Here is a 16436-nt window from a genome sequence, read left to right as displayed (position 1 = left end):
GTGGGATGTCTTCATCCGAAGTAGAGTTGCCTTCCGAATGTCCATCGTCAGTGGCTACTTCATCATCACTAACATCACTTTGTTCCGTATCTGTGTTCCGGTCGTGGTCGTCTTGTATTTCTTCTTGTATATCGACATCAGTCCCTACATCACTTTCATCACCACCCAGTTCATTGTCTGTTTCTGCCGAGAATGATTCATTTAGCAGAGAACGAATACGGTCTGCTTCTCTCTCATCCATTTCACCGAAACATGGAAAACGTACTGAAATGTAAAATTTAACTCAGAACATTTATGTGAACACAAAAGGTCGCGGTGGGTCGTGGTGACCCGCACACTACTTTCCTCGAGAATTGTTACGCTCGAACTGAGTGCCGCCTGTTGTGCTGTGTAGAGGGGGTAGACTTAGGAAGATACTGGGAGGGGGGTTGCTGTGTCGCCATTGGTGGAGGAGGAGTGAACGGAAATGTAAGCGTGTGGGTCATGACGACCCACAGCGACCGTTCTCGGGTTTAAAATAGTCAAATGGCATCAAATAAGCAATTATACTCTAAATAGGCACAAAACCCTGAAATAGGCATTTATAGGCACAATAAAACCAACGAAAAATAGCCAAAAAAGCCCCTAAAGGAGATTTATGTCTCAAAAGCTTACGTTTCTGAACACAGGAATAAAATAGGCAAATTCCTGTCTCTATTTATTACGGTACTGTACTGTCAATAAATGTTCAGTGATGAAGTGATATGAACCTGCAGACCACCGTGTTATTTCTGCTTGCAAAACGCTTATACAACGAATTTTGTGGTCTATAGGCCTACGTTAATTAAAAATTTTTTTTTTTACTTACACATACAATTGTTGATGGGGGCACCAGCTACAAATAAATGTAACGATTAGAATGAGAATCTTTAATATCTCTAGGGTGTGAGGTAATAAGCTTACTTGGACAGCATAACATACAGATTCTGGGAAACGGAGATTGTCGTTTTGGTTTCCCCATTCCCCATTAAAATTTGAGGTTATCTGATCTACCATTAAAATAAAACAATTGTATTTGATACTAAACAAAGTGTGTTCTTTAAATTTAGATTTTGAATGGTAAGACTTGCTGCGATAATTTAGATAATATAAAACTCAGACGTTACAACTGAAAGAAACTCTTGGCATTATATTTAAAATCCTCTGGACTGGACATTTGAAAAGTTGTACAAGAAATTTATTCCTCACTATTTCACTTGCAGTACCTTAAACACTTTCAATGTTTTTACGACTTATTCCTTTGAATTGGTATCAGCTGTAGGTATCTCAAACCTAATTTGTTGAAGTACCCTTTTAGTTTCACAATCGAGATATAGCATGGCTTGAAATTATATTCACACTTCACAATCAACTTTACAAGTAACTGTTAGTCTGCATTACGACGACTCAATATTTGGCTGTCACCGAATAGACACAAGTAACAATAATGGAGGTTCGCTTACCCAAGTAAATGATAAATAAATTATCAATCAAGATATTCATAATTAAGGTGGTTTTCAAGCGTAATGAAGTATTAAGGAAATACATGCCCTCTCTCAACCTCATTTTAATGTTATATTTTTCTGCCTTTATTTTGATTTACACATTACTGTAACTAGAGCCATGCGCGGATATACAAAATAATATTCGCATTCGCACTTCCTCCATCCGCATCCGCAAAATGTTTATCTGCGTATATTGTAAATATTTAACTACAGTATATTACACCCAAGATATTGAAATGGATAGATCTGTTAACATAATACAATGGGCCTAACATCTGGCACCAGAACCCCTCTAGTCACAGGTTCATCTTCTTGCGAAAACTACCGACGTATTGACGTTTGTTCCTTACTTCCATTAATTGGGGCAGGAGAAAGCTAGGTTTAGGTCGGATTTTTCCTTTATGGTCTCAACGCTCTTTATGTATCTCTATTCTCCCATACCAGTGTCAAGGATCATCTAACCACAAGCCAAAGTAAGAGTGTACCTGGGTGAAAATCAATAAATGTCATTATTTAGAAATTATCAGCAAAATTATCCGCATTGCCTTACAGTTTGTATCCGCCAAGACATTAACTTTGTGGATATCCGCATCTGTGCAGGGCTCTAACTATAACCATGTTCTTCGGTGTTTGCCTGGCGTAAAAAACTTGGCTCCCTTCTTGAAATTTGCTATTACTTGTCAAACTTACGTGTACACCCAGCAAATGTATTACACGTAGACATGATATGGGCTTATGCCGTGTCGAGAAACAAGGTGAAACTCTTAGCGTTTCGCAGAAAACTTTGCTCCGCATCTTCAGAAATAAGTCTTAACTGTTCGTGAGGAAGTCTGCTACAATAATGATGGTGTGAGTTTAAGAATATTTTCGCGTTAACAATATTACATGTACATATGCTGTAAGTCAATAAGAATACACAAAGGCTAAGTCTGCAGACCGTACTAAAGTCGTGACAGGACGAGGTTAAGTTAGGCTGATAACGAAATTTCCTTCCATTTCAGCTGAACTGCTCTTTATAGAGGAGGTAATGTTGCTTTCCTTTCCTTCTTGAAGGAGCACCAACTACATTATTAAATGCAATATTCCAACATGTCACAGTTCTACTTATCTGATATTACCTAAATAGATTTACAATCCCACGGAAGAAGAAAATGTGCTCTAATTGTATCCGCAAATGTAACTGTTTTTAACAATACGGCAGTGGCAATACGTAATTCTCGCAAGTCTCAGAATAAACCATGACTGTTTAGTGCCAACGTGTAACTGTAAGATGTCATATCGGCAAGTAGTGTCCCTAAACTGTGGGGTTGGCGACACTGAATTGAACCCAACCATTAGGGAATAACTCTAAATCACTACCTTCCGTTAACGGGGGAGAAAGCGTATAGGCTTATGTACCAGTGAGTATACTAAGGCTCCCGGTCCTTCATGCATGAAACACCCCCAAAACATCTTGGTAGGGTGTTTTACGGTCTGTTGCAAATGTGTTGAAGTTGTTGGCTCATTTTTTGTTCGGCGCGCATTTTGAACCCTCTGTCCCTGAACTTCATCTGGGAAAAGAACTTTCTTCCAGTGGTCCATTATCCAATATTAATGATTAAATGCCAACAAGAGACTTACCCTGCACAACTGCCGGAAGCCTACGACGAAAGAAACTCCCCTTTTCTCCCAATTCGTCAGCCAAGTCCACAACAGCGAACCTGGGATTTGATCTGCTCCTTAGGAAATATTTATCAGTTGGTGGTGTTTTCTTTTTTCTGCCACATTTGCCCATTGGTAAAATTCAGCCACCAAGTAATTCTATTTATAGTGCGTACGCCTACACCAAATTTAGTAGCTAATGGTCGTTGTGTTGTGGAAGTAATCTCCGAGATAATTCTCCAAGGAAACTTCGGAATTCCTCAGAGATTATTGATATAAAAATAAGACAATTTTAGCATAAAACGTCACACAGATTAATAGCCAATGAATGCATAGGCAGTGTGTGATCTAAGAATAAGCCTTGTGAAGCACACGTTTGGCAACCATTGGGAAAATCATGAAAAAAGTACAGTTCTGAATAATTCACGTGGTACTGTAGTTACTGCATTTTTTCACACCATAAGATGTACCCTGATATTTTGATGAAATTTAAGGAAAAATATAATTTCACTTTAGTTTCAAACAAAATTTTACAGAAATAATTTAATTTGTGTACAAACACTAATTACCAGGAGGGAGTGTAATACTGTGATGACATAGTGATGACATTTATTGACATTGAGAAAGCTTATGCCAGTGTGCCCAGACAGTTGGTATGGGACACATTAAGGGGAGAAAAAAAAAACAAGTCAACAGAGTGGAAGTGCAAATGATAAAAGCTATGTACAAAAATTGTGTTAGTAGTGTGAAGGTTAGTGTAGGAAAACAAAATGCTTTAAAGTTGAAACTGGTCTCGGAAGTGTACTATCCCCCATACAGTTCATCATAGTCATGGACGAAATTCATAAGAACATTAAATAGAGATTGGGAAGACAGGCAACAAAAGCCATGTTGTTTCCAGATTATATAGTGATATGGGGTGAGAATGAAACGGAAGTGCAAAAACAAGTAGATGTATGGAATCAAGAGAGAGAAAAATTTGGGATGAAAGTAAGCCCAGAGGAAAGTAAAACGATATTGATGACAATGGGAAGGAAGAGGTGAGATAAAACAATGCTAAAATTCTGGAAGTGGTTAAAAGTTTCAGGTACTTTGGAAGTGTGATCACAGAAGATAGAAAGATAACCAAGGAAATTTGGAAAAGAACACAACAAGCAAACAGCTTCTACCAGAGTGTAAAGGGTATTTTGTGGAACCAAGATGTCCTGAAGAAATGTAAGAAAATATTATATTCAACCTATTATGAACCCAACTAACCTATGCCGCTGGATTCAACAAAATGAGAGGAGAGTGGAATACAAGCAGCGGAGATGAAATTCCTGAGAGGTATCGAGGGCAAGACCAGAAAGGATAGAATTTAGAAATGAAGAGATAAGGAAAAGGACAGGAATCTTGAAACTTCAAGACAGGATAGAAACAACAAAGCTAAAGTAGTATGGGCATATGATGAGAATTGGAGAAGAGAGTGTGTCAAGAAAAGCTTTTTCAGGAGAAGTTAATAGGGAAGAGACCACGAAGAAGACCCCGAAAGAGATGGATTCAGTGTGGGAGTGCATAGAGAAAACCAGAAGGTGTACGTACAAATGGAGTAGAGTGGTGGAGAGACAGGCAGTGATTGAGGTCCCCTGATTCACAACCCAACCCAGGAAACTGGAAACGGGAAGTGAAGACTGATGAGTGTAATACTGTCACTGTTATAAAACACAAGTAGGTATTGTCCTCCTGCAGGCTTATTACCATGTAATTTTGTATATTCCACAGCTTTTAATTTGAATGCTAAGTTGTGAGGAAACCTCTTCTGTACACCTGACATTGTGTACGGTAAATTATCCCTACCAGAACTTGTTACTGATTACAATGTGAAAGATTTTCTTTCTACCCTTCCTTGAAGGTTATCTATAATGTTAGTCAAGGTCGCAGCTCTTTGTGTTTGCCTGGTAAGGCAAGTGGGTGGCATGGGAAGGACCAATTATTTAAAATTTTAATGTATTGAATAGGTGATACAAAGGGCACTAGGAAAGTTTTGCAATGTGAGTGAACGCTTTAGACATTTTCAAAATAATTTCCACTACACACAATACACTTCTCCATACGTCGAAACCAGTCAGTGAACCAACTCTGCCACTTTTCTTCAGTTACATTTTCACGCTTTTGATCCCATACTGCCAGAAGCTCCTTGTCGGATGCAAAACGACGACCTTTCAGCTTCATCTTCACTTCTGGGAAGAGTGTGAAGTCACATGGGACTGTATGAAGGGTGATCAAGCACAGTCAACCCTGATCTGGCAAGAAAATCCATTGTTACATTAGCACAATGTGCTGGAGCATTGTCATGATGCAAGAGCCAAGTGTTGAGCCGTGACCTTGGACAAAGCTGCTTGAGAGCCTGGATGAGCTGAGGCAGACATGTCTCACTGAAGGGGGTAGGTGAAACCCAAATTATGGTTTAATGTATTTTTAACAGTTAAAATGGTTTATAGATTTTAAAAAATTCAGGCTACGTTGTTAGGAATTCACAGTGATACAATCTTCTAGTGAAGATGAAAACACTGAGACAGACAGTAACAGTTCATGTGACAGATATTAGGTAGCTTCAAAATTAAAACAGGAGTCTTACAAGGTAATGGACTCTTGGTTCTGGATGGAGTGGTGCAATTGAACAAAACCATGGGTATCGAAGGACACAGAATCAAATACAACTCAACAGTGGACTGCTTGGCCTTCAGATGATACGACATTGCTACACGAGAAGGAAGATGATGAGAAGATGGTGCTAGCAAACCTTGCTGTGACTGCGGCGAAGGTTGGCCTGGTGATAGCGTACAAGAAGACCAAGATACTGAATGTAAAGGCCAACTGGAAGAGAGAGTAGACAGTTTCCGGTACTTAGGTGAGAATAAGGAGTTCGGGAGACAAAGCACAACTCCTGCAGAAACAATTTCTATGAACCACTTTATGCATTGTCAATACACATTTTATTATGATTATCTACCATTCGTATTTCAAGAGCTACTAGTCTCTTCTTCAGCGGTGCAAAAACATCAAACTAAATCCTTGTACAATACAGCCATCAACAAAACAAATTATAGATGTTTTGAAATATATATGTATATGAGTTTTGTCTGTACATTGCTCAGAATTTAAAAAGAATGGTACTTCTGTATAGGTCGTGTTCACAGTAACCAGGAAATGGACTTTTTTAATTTTCCGTAATTTCTGTCTGTATGTTGTATTATGTACACGCATCACGAGAAAATGGTTGAAGAGAATTTAATGAAAAATGGTATGTGAAGTCGGGGGATGAGCCAGTACAATCTAGGCTATAAATAATATTATTCACGCTGAGTGAAATGGTAGTTTAGGGGAAGGCCTAAAATTTAATTCTCAAATATTTATAATATTAGTGGTCCTATCGACAAATACTGCATAATTAAAGTTATCTAGAATTAAATTTCAGATCATTTATGTTACAGGCTATGATAAAACAGATATTCATGAATTTGTACTGTTGTAAGTCCATATCAACGCTGAACAACGAGAAAATGGGTTAACAGAATTTAATGAAAATTGGTATATAGAGTCGAGGAATAAGAAAATACAATCTAAATTTTAAACAATTTTATTCGCCCTGTATGAAATTGTAGTTTAGGGGAAGGCGCCTACAATTTAATTTTTAAATACCTATGTTATTGGCCCTATCGAAAAGTAACGAAAGTTATAGAGAATACAATTTCCAATCATTTATGTTTTATTCACTTTTACCGCACCGACTGTGGTAAGAGTGGTATTTCAGAGTTGGAAGCAAACTGAATGTGAAGGCCTACAATATCGAAAGCGCGTAACATTGATCAACAGTAACATTACATTGACCATTGTTTGTGGTGATGTTCTTTGTCTCTTATGCTGCCGCTCAACTCTGATAGATGGGATTACTGCTGCGTACCAAGTATAACAGCCTGACTGAATATTGGCGGTAAATAGTTGGAGAATTAGAAAACTTTCTTCTTTAGCATTCCATTTCTCTGGTTCATACATTTTCTAATACTGCTGGTACGTAACACACTGGTTCATCATAGTATTCCAGCTATTCGATCTCTACTCTGATGCGCTGTTTTGAATGAGCAGTGTTCACACTTCAGGCAGAGGCTCAGTAGTAGTAGTAGTAGTAGTAGTATGACCTGGTCTAGAATTACAATTTAGGCCTACTCCAAATTATAGCACCACAATTCACTAAATAACTCAAAATTCAACCCTGGAATGAGCCGTTTCTTAAGAACTTCTTCCTCTTCACTTTTATTAAATTCTACATTCATTTTATTCCATATCAGCAGTGAAGAGTGGGTTTATCCTCTGGCTTGGAGGAAAAATTTGCCGAGTTAGATTTTTCCGCTGCCAGTGTAGTGGATTGATATTTCCTGACTCGTACTCCTAAGAAACAGATTAGTAAAAGGGCCTCGTTTTTGCCCTAAGACTTTTCACTATTCCACACACACACTCACCCGAGAAAAGACGAAGTGTGTTCACGGATCACGGCTGTCTGTGGTCTGGTCATTCCATCTCTATAACTTTGGACTGTTAGAGCGGCAGCGTAGTACTGTTCGTTAAAAGAAAATGTGTGGTTTTTAATTTGATCGAGTTTTTCGTATGAAAGCATTGCTTTTACTCGCGCCATTCCTACTGACGTCATTGTAATGATGTTCATTTCAGTTGGAAAAACCACTTAGATAGTCTTTCTGAGGATGTAAAAAGGCAGGTGGAGAGTGAGTGTCTGCCATTATAATGAATATCCCCAACCTGATTGTGACTGATGATAGGCAAGCAGGTCTACCATTACAATGAAAATTCCCTAATCCAATCTTCATATGAGAAAAGACATTTGGTGGTTTCTCCGTCGCGTTTCTAGGGTAACGTTAAGAGCTATGCAATTTAATACAGTCTTGCTCACTATGTGGACACTACCTAACCTAGAATTCTGCATACAGTGTAGAACTCCGTAGCAAAGCACGGGCACATCAGCTAGTTAAAATATTTCTTTCGTGTCTAAACTGTTCACTTACACTTCCTATGCCATTTGGTAAAAACTTTAAAAATATAATAATTTTCAAATCATAAAATGAATATAACCTATTAAATTAGTCACTGTATACTAAAATTTAAAATGCTCTGCTCTTGAAACTTCTCCTCTCCTTAAATCCTTATTTACACTGTTGTAGTTCTAAGATCTTTCATATAAATCGGAATTTCTCCCCTTAATGTCGCCCGACCGTGCAAGCCATTTTTAACCGTCAAGTTCTTCCATTTCAGCTGGTGCCAAATTTGTCAAAATTAAAACAGCATTGCACTTTTTTGCACCAAACAAACATGCCCTTGCTTCTCTGCTTGCTGCCAATGACCTTACGAGGCGAGCTGCTACTTAGCGGATGATGTTCCATCGCCCTGCCTTCGCTGACTGATGCCCCTCCTGGAGCAGGCCTTCTATTTATAGGGACTGGATGCTCGCGTGTACTGTTGAAAGTACATCCCGAAAGAGAGCGTCCGCCGAGTTATCAGCAGGGGCAATGGAGCCCTACGTAAGGGTGACCCCTCTCCATGCTGTAAGCTTTATTAACTCAATGTACAATGCAGGAACAAAGTTAGGAGCATGGGGGACAGCCCCGCAGCCCGACTACAAGGTGTATCGGGCGATGGAACTGTCGGTATACACAGTAATATGATTGTCAAGCAGGTGTGGCATATCCTGAAGGAGGTGCAGAGGTCCCAAGGTGCCAGCTGCAGTCTCGGCAACGTTGATCCTCGCCGACGTCTCGAAAGACTGTGCCCAGGCTTGGTGGAAAGCTGGATCCACTGCCGCGATTGACCAAGGTGTCGCATCTGTGTAGACGGTCACGAGTTGGTGTCCGGGGAAACATGGCTCTAGGCGTCACGATGATTCCGGGGTGAGCAGCCTTCATACCCAGAAGGACTCGTCGGAAAAAATATGTTTGGAGAGGAAACTGGGCCAACCCATGACTCAACCAAGCCATGAGAAGTACCCGGCTGCCTGCTGTATTTGATAGGGGATGAAGGTGGGCAGCGCGTGCACGAGGGAGAGGGCACGCTGCTGAGTGACATGATGCATGGTGATTTTCCTGGCTGCAATGTCGATGGTAACGCCCAGGTAGTCAAGATGGTTGTCGGGTGCAGAACCGACTAGGAGTAATTGATGGTTATGCCGAAGACTGCGGTGAAGAATAACTCGATGGATTACATCAATTTGTCTATCAGATCGTGGCTGTGGATGAGCCAGTCGTCCAGGTAAAGGACCCTGTGGACGCTGAACTCCTGGGACAGAAGTTCGTGCACAGGTACGGCCCTGCGTTGCATGATGGATGGGTCAGGCTGTGCCCAATCGGCAGGCGGGTCCAACGATACCGTCGCCCGCGGTAGCGGATACCGTACAGGTAACTGGTATGTTGTTCGATAGGGCCTGGAAGAAGCCAGAATGCAAGTCAAGCTTGCAGGCTAAGTGGTGAGATGGGAACAGGGGAAAAGCCGAAGAGCATTCACTCTTCTTGATGATGTGATGCTGCTCGAGGTCCTGGATGGCTTGAGCCCTCAGCGGAGACGGTTTCGTAGAGCAGAAGATCGTTGCCGGGGCGAGACAGGTAGGCCCCACGTTCCATCAGTCTTGTGGCGTACTATCCCATGGCATTGTCCAGATAAGGCATCGGGTGAGGCAAGCTGGTGGCAACAGGGACGTAACGTCGAGGTCGACGAGAAGGATCCAGAGGACGGTGGGGGTCGCTAAGTACTGCTAACTTGCTAATTCCCTCTCACTATAGGGGTCTGGCAGAAGTTGGATGTTGCTCAACATTTTCGTTAAATCTGAAGTAAGAAAATGTAAGAGACATCAATGTTGAATTTCTTCTGAATGCCTAACCCTGCATAATGAACCTCCCTGGGCAGTTTGCTGCTGTGTGTAACTGTGGTTGGATCGCTTTGTTGCAGATATTTGGATGTAATTGTTCCTCCTTGGGGTGACACTGTTTCCTACGTTTCAAGTTCTGGAAGAGGTAAAGCAGGTGCCAAGAAGACTCAGACTAAGGCTACTACTGCCAGTCCGAGGTTTTTAATTCTTAGATTGTATTGTAGTTCCTTTAGTAGATGCTTGTAGTTTTGTTTGTATGTCTTATTACAGCTTGAAGGACAGTTTCTTATTTTATTTATTTTTAACTCATTACATACGGATTTAATTCAGTATGGTGTGGGCTATCTGTTCCTGTCCTTTTGGTCTTGAATTTTTTACAATTCCATTTCATACATTGTGGCTCTCAGTTCCTTTCTAGTAGCAGAGTTTGGCCTTAAAATTCATGGAGCAGTCTTCTGGACGCGGAGCAAAGTTCTCTGTGAAACAAAAAGTATTCACCTCGTTCTCTTGACACAGCAAAAGTTCAAAAGCTTATATCATGTCCACAATTACGGGCTGTGAAAACATCTCAACTGCATCTTCCGCGGGGTGTACCCATAACCCTTAGGAAGGAGAGCCTTAATCTTACCCACCCAATGGGAGTTAAAGCTAGCACGAAAGAAAGGCATAAGAAAGCAAAAGAAAACAATCACAACACATCACCTACCTTGGCAAGCGAGATCAGTGGGCTCGAAGGCCGCAGTCGAAATTTAAAAAACAAACAGTGGCAGTGCTGAATTGATGTAAAGCAACAAAAACCACCTATCTTTAGGTAGCAAAAACCTTAAATTGATAGTAAAAATTGTTTGAAAGAACAAATGTAAATCAATTTAAATTATTTTAAAAAACAAATAAAATGTTGATTAGCTTGAATAGTTTTAAACGAACAATAAAATGTAAAGCAATTTAAGTTTGTTAGAAGGAAATAAAATGTTGACCTCCCTAAGAACTTGAAAAAATCTGAAAGAGTTAAAGCTCATAGTTGTAAGTGGTCACCTATCTTAAAATTAATTAAGTTAAACATTCTCTTAGATAAAATTAGATACACGTTTATTTAAGTGTGTTAATTCCATTAGCCTGCCTTAAAATCACACAGATTTAAAACCCATTCCCCACCAAGGGGCTGACTCAAGGATAGTATCTTCACTAGTGAACAAGAAAACAAATCACCTTCAAAAATTAAAATTCCAGGATTAATAGACAGCGAAAATGAAGAAATAGGAACACTTCACAATAAATGCACACAGAAATCAAACATCCTCACTATTGAAAGCACAATTAAGTCACGCCGGCCCAATCAAACCCAAATCATAACAGCAATTAAATCAAGCCGTTGCTAGGGGACACAAAACAAAGCAAGGAGTCCTCCCAGAAAAACAGGCCCGGCACATAATTAAATGGCAAAGATCAACCAAACAGGAAAGAATAATATTAAAACCAGAACAAAACCCATTAGAAGGTAAAAATTGCTTAAGCGAGATAGAAAGATGTCCTTGTGTGGGCTACTGTGATGTACACAGACAGTATTACATTTCCGGGCTAAAATTAGAATAAAACCTAAAATTAAATTTTGAAAAACTGTCCAACGTGCAAGATTTACACGCCAAGATGTAACTTCCTTAATCAAACCTGTCGTAATGTAATGGACGCACACTGTTAATAAACTTAACTATGATAGGTTAATATTGTGTTTGGTCCGTATTGACTGGTCTGAATGTATAATATAACTATTTATAATAGTTTATTTAAATCCGCCTTGATCAATACACTCATTAAATGAAAGAAACATTATTAATTAAACCATACATGTTTCGGGAAATCTCAACCATTCCCTTCATCATTGGTTAGATCAAAGAATAACACAATATGACACAATCTTTTGTTTTACAATTTGAAGGAGTATTGTGTCCCAATACATCATATCAAAGAGTAAAGAGAACTTATGAAATATTATAAAAATGATCAATACATACAATTTTGGTTGAACTGAATGAGAACACTATACAAATTTAGGATCTTCAAGTTTTTCTTCTTTTCTTCTTCTTTTTGTTCCTTAAATGATTATATGCTAGCCTAAACAGTGGGTTATCTTCTGTACTTTTCTCATTTAAACTTGATTCAGAATTACATTTTTGTGTAAGGTAAATTTCTAAATTTTCCAAAACATTCATCAGTTTTCCCTTTTTGGTCGAATGTAATAATTTCATGTCATTGGAAATGTCTGTAAATTTATGATTCATTTCAACCATATGTTCTCCCATTGCCGAATATCTTTTATGTTTGACCGCATTAACGTGTTCTTTGTACCTTATAGCCAAACTTCTTCCGGACTGTCCTATGTATCGTTGTTTACAAGTTTTTCATGTTAATTTGTAAATTCCTGATTTATTAAATATACATTTATTCTCTATTTTATCTGACATCAATTTAGTCTTCAGATTGTAAAACAAAAGATTGTGTCATATTGTGTTATTCTTTGATCTAACCACTGATGAAGGGAATGGTTGAGATTTCCCGAAACATGTATGGTTTAATTAATAATGTTTCTTTCATTTAATGAGTGTATTGATCAAGGCGGATTTAAATAAACTATTATAAATAGTTATATTATACATGGACGCACAGTCGTTTTCCAAATCAGAGATCATTATTATTACTTGAGGTGGTTGCAATTCAATTTTAGCAATTTTCTAACTCCTTTTCTCTTCCTTTCTTCTTTTGAAGTGCAATCCATTTCTAGGTACTATTTCCATGAATAATATTAATGCTAACGCTTACAGTTTTTGATCCATCAGCCCAACGAAGCAGCACACACTCCAAGGGATGTTACCTTTCGCGCGAAGAACAATTAAATGAAAAGAATGTAGATAAATTACTCATAGTATCAATCTTTGGAAATTAACGAAGGCCAACATCACAATTTAACGGGCTCCAATGCCCGTAGAAAGTTAGTTTCATCCAGGGTCAAAGCTAAAGACCCATGCCATCGCACTGAAAGCACACACACACAGCTACACTCCATGGCTGCACAACTTGGACTGAGCGCGTCGCCATGCCATTAAGATGGGCTTCACTCGGTTGCCCACAGCGCGCGCGCTGATTGGCTGAGCCAACATCGGGAGTCCAAAGGCTAGTCAATAGGGCGCTGCACAGTACAGACAGTTGCATATAGTCAAATACAATATGAAGATGGCAAGATATTCCACTTTAAGTGGGATACAACCATGTTCATTGACAAGAAGCCGGTTGACACAAATTTCAATGGTAATAATACCGGTTCGAAAAGGTTTGCAAGGGAGGTCTTATTCACTTTAACACCGTCACAAAACAAAAATTCATGGTAGCCAACAAGGAGAAAAGTCGTGTAGGATGGTGGCTAAAAGAAGGAAGGGATCCAGATATAGAAATACAGAAGTACCGTTATAGTGAGAATTGATAACGGCAAAAACTTGACTCGCTATAATGGATTGTCGTTATATCCAATTTTTCGTAAAAGTCGGCAGGGAAAACCATACACATTATCGGTATGAAGCAACAATCCGTTAGTTTCGCGGATGACATCCTCACTGCGGCTTCCTCCTTTGCAAGCTGGGATCAAGAAGGGGGCTATCACTAGACTTGGGTTACCCCTTTTCGATGGTTGGTTTAGTGAATGTCATGCCTTCAGCGTTTTGAGATGCAGCCAGTAACCAACGGAAAAGCCTGCTGTGTTGTGAAGGCTGTTTCACAAGCTACTGCCCTGGCTCTGCGTACTGCGAATGCTCAACCCGTGATCAGTGGAGATGGTAGCCTAAGGTTTAGCAAATTAAAGTCTGGCTTTGTGGCTAAATGGATAGAATGCGCCTTTGGTCCACTGGCCCTGATTCAGTTCTCATAATCAACCCTCTCATACTGTTAATTACCCTGGCTTGGTGACTGGGTTATCTTTGCCATTCACTTTATCTTCATTACGTCACCACCAAGCCTATGCAGATGCCATGCACAATCTGAATAATTCTATTGCACCCATTAGGCGAATATAAAATAACAGTTTCGTCTGTACATTGCTCAGAATTTGAAAAGAATGGTAATCCTATATCGGTCATGTCCACTGTAACAAGGAAATGCACCTTTTATTTTCCCGTAATTTCTGTCTGTCTGTCTGTCTGTCTGTCTGTCTGTCTGTATGTACACGCATCATGAGAAAAGATACATACATACATTATCATTATAGACTGTTGTGCCTTTCAGCGTTCAGTGTGCAAGCCTCTGAGAATTTACTAAACGTCGCCACAGTCCTCAATTTGCAACTAGTGTTGTGGCCTCATTTAGTTCTATACCTCTTATCTTTAAATCGTTAGAAACCGAGTCTAACCATCGTCGTCTTGGTCTCCCTCTACTTCTCTTACCCTCCATAACAGAGTCCATTATTCTCCTAGGTAACCTATCCTCCTCCATTCACCTCACGACCCCACCACTGAAGCTGGTTTATGCGTACAGCTTCATCCATCGAGTTCATTCCTAAATTAGCCTTTATCTCCTCATTCAGAGTACCCTCCTGCCATTATTCCCACCTGTTTGTACCAGCAATCATTCTTGCTATTTTCATGTCTGTTACTTCTAACTTATGATAAAAGATATCCTGAGTCCAACCAGCTTTCGCTCCCGTAAAGCACAGTTGGTCTGAAAACAGACCGATGTAAAGATAGTTTCGTCTGGGAGCTGACTTCCTTCTTTCAGAATACTGCTGATCGCAACTGCGAGCTCGCTGCATTAGCTTTACTACACCTTGATTCAATCTCACTTACTATATTACCATCCTGGGAGAACACACAACCTAAATACTTGAAATTATCGACCTGTTCTAGCTTTGTATCACCAATCTGACATTCATTTGTGTGAATTTCTTACCTACTGACATCAATTTAGTCTTCGAGAGGCTAATTTTCATACCATACTCATTGCACCTATTTTCAAGTTCCAAGATATTACACTGCAGGCTTTCGGCACAATCTGCCATTAAGACCAAGTCGTCAGTATAGGCCAGACTGTTTACTACATTTCCACCTAACTGAATCCCTCCCTGCCATTTTATACCTTTTAGCAGATGATCGATGTAAACTACGATCAGCAAAGGTGAAGGATTACAGCCTTGTCTAACCCCTGTAAGTACCCTGAACCAAGAACTCATTCTACCATCAATTCTCACTGAAGCCCAATTGTCAACATAAATACCTTTGATTGATTTTAATAATCTACCTTTAATTCCATAGTCCCCCAGTATGGCAAACATCTTTTCCCTCGGTACCCTGTCATATGCTTTCTCTAGATCTACGAAACATAAACACAACTGCCTATTCCTCTCGTAGCATTTTTCATTTACCTGGCGCATACTGAAGATCTGATCCTGGCAGCCTCTCTGTGGTCTGAAACCACACTGGATTTCATCCAACTTCCTTTCAACGACTGATCGCATCCTCCCTTCCAAGATGCCAGTGAATACTCTGCCTGGTATACTAATCAATGAGATACCTCGATACTTGTTACAATCCTTCCTGTTCCCTTGCTTATAGATAGGTGCAATTACTGCTTTTCTCCGATCTGAAGGTACCTTACCAACGCTCCATGCTAATTTTACTACTCTGTGAAGCCATTTCATCCCTGCATTCCCACTGTACTTCACCATTTCAGGTCTAATTTCATCTATTCCTGCTGCCTGATGACAATGGAGTTTATTTACCATCCTTTCCATTTCCTCAAGCATAATTTCACCAACATCATTTTCCTCCTCCCCATGAGCTTGGCTGTTCGCAACACCACCATGATGATTTCCTTTTACATTGAGAAGATGTTCAAAATATTCCCCCCACCTCTCCAGTGATTCCCTGGGATCTATTATGAGTTCATCTGAATTAACGAGAAAACGGCGGAAAATAATTTAAAATCGATATGTAAAATCAGTGGACGAGCCACTAAAATCTAGGCTGTAAATCATTTTATTCACCCTGAGAGAAATGGTAGTTTAGGGGAAGGCCTAAAATTGAATTCTCAAATATTTATGTAATTAGTGGTCCTATCAGTAAATAATACATAACTAAAGTTATATAGAATTAAATTTTCTATCATTTATGTTGTATACATTTTTACTTAACCGTTTATAACACAAAATTGGATTTTAGTTACTCAGTCCATATCAGTGCCGAGCCACAAGAATATAGGTGAACAGAATTTAATGAAAATCGGTATATAGAGTCTGGGAAAAAGAAACTACACCCTAAGCTATAAACAATTTTATTCACCCTGAATGAAATTCTAGTTTACGGGAAGCCACCTCAAATTTAATTTTT

General features: G+C 39.5%; 1 protein-coding gene across 1 annotated transcript in view; it reads left to right on the top strand.

Annotated features, from left to right (window-relative positions):
- The window catches only part of LOC136885737 (neurofilament heavy polypeptide), a 74217-nt gene that overhangs the window by 45865 nt on the left and 11916 nt on the right, over positions 1 to 16436 (top strand). The window lies entirely within an intron of this gene.

This window comes from Anabrus simplex, chromosome 14, assembly GCF_040414725.1.
Source record: "Anabrus simplex isolate iqAnaSimp1 chromosome 14, ASM4041472v1, whole genome shotgun sequence".
NCBI classification, from domain to species: Eukaryota; Metazoa; Arthropoda; class Insecta; order Orthoptera; family Tettigoniidae; genus Anabrus; species Anabrus simplex.
The sequence above is the reverse complement of the archived record's forward strand: the minus strand, read 5'-3'. Positions and strand labels throughout refer to the sequence as shown.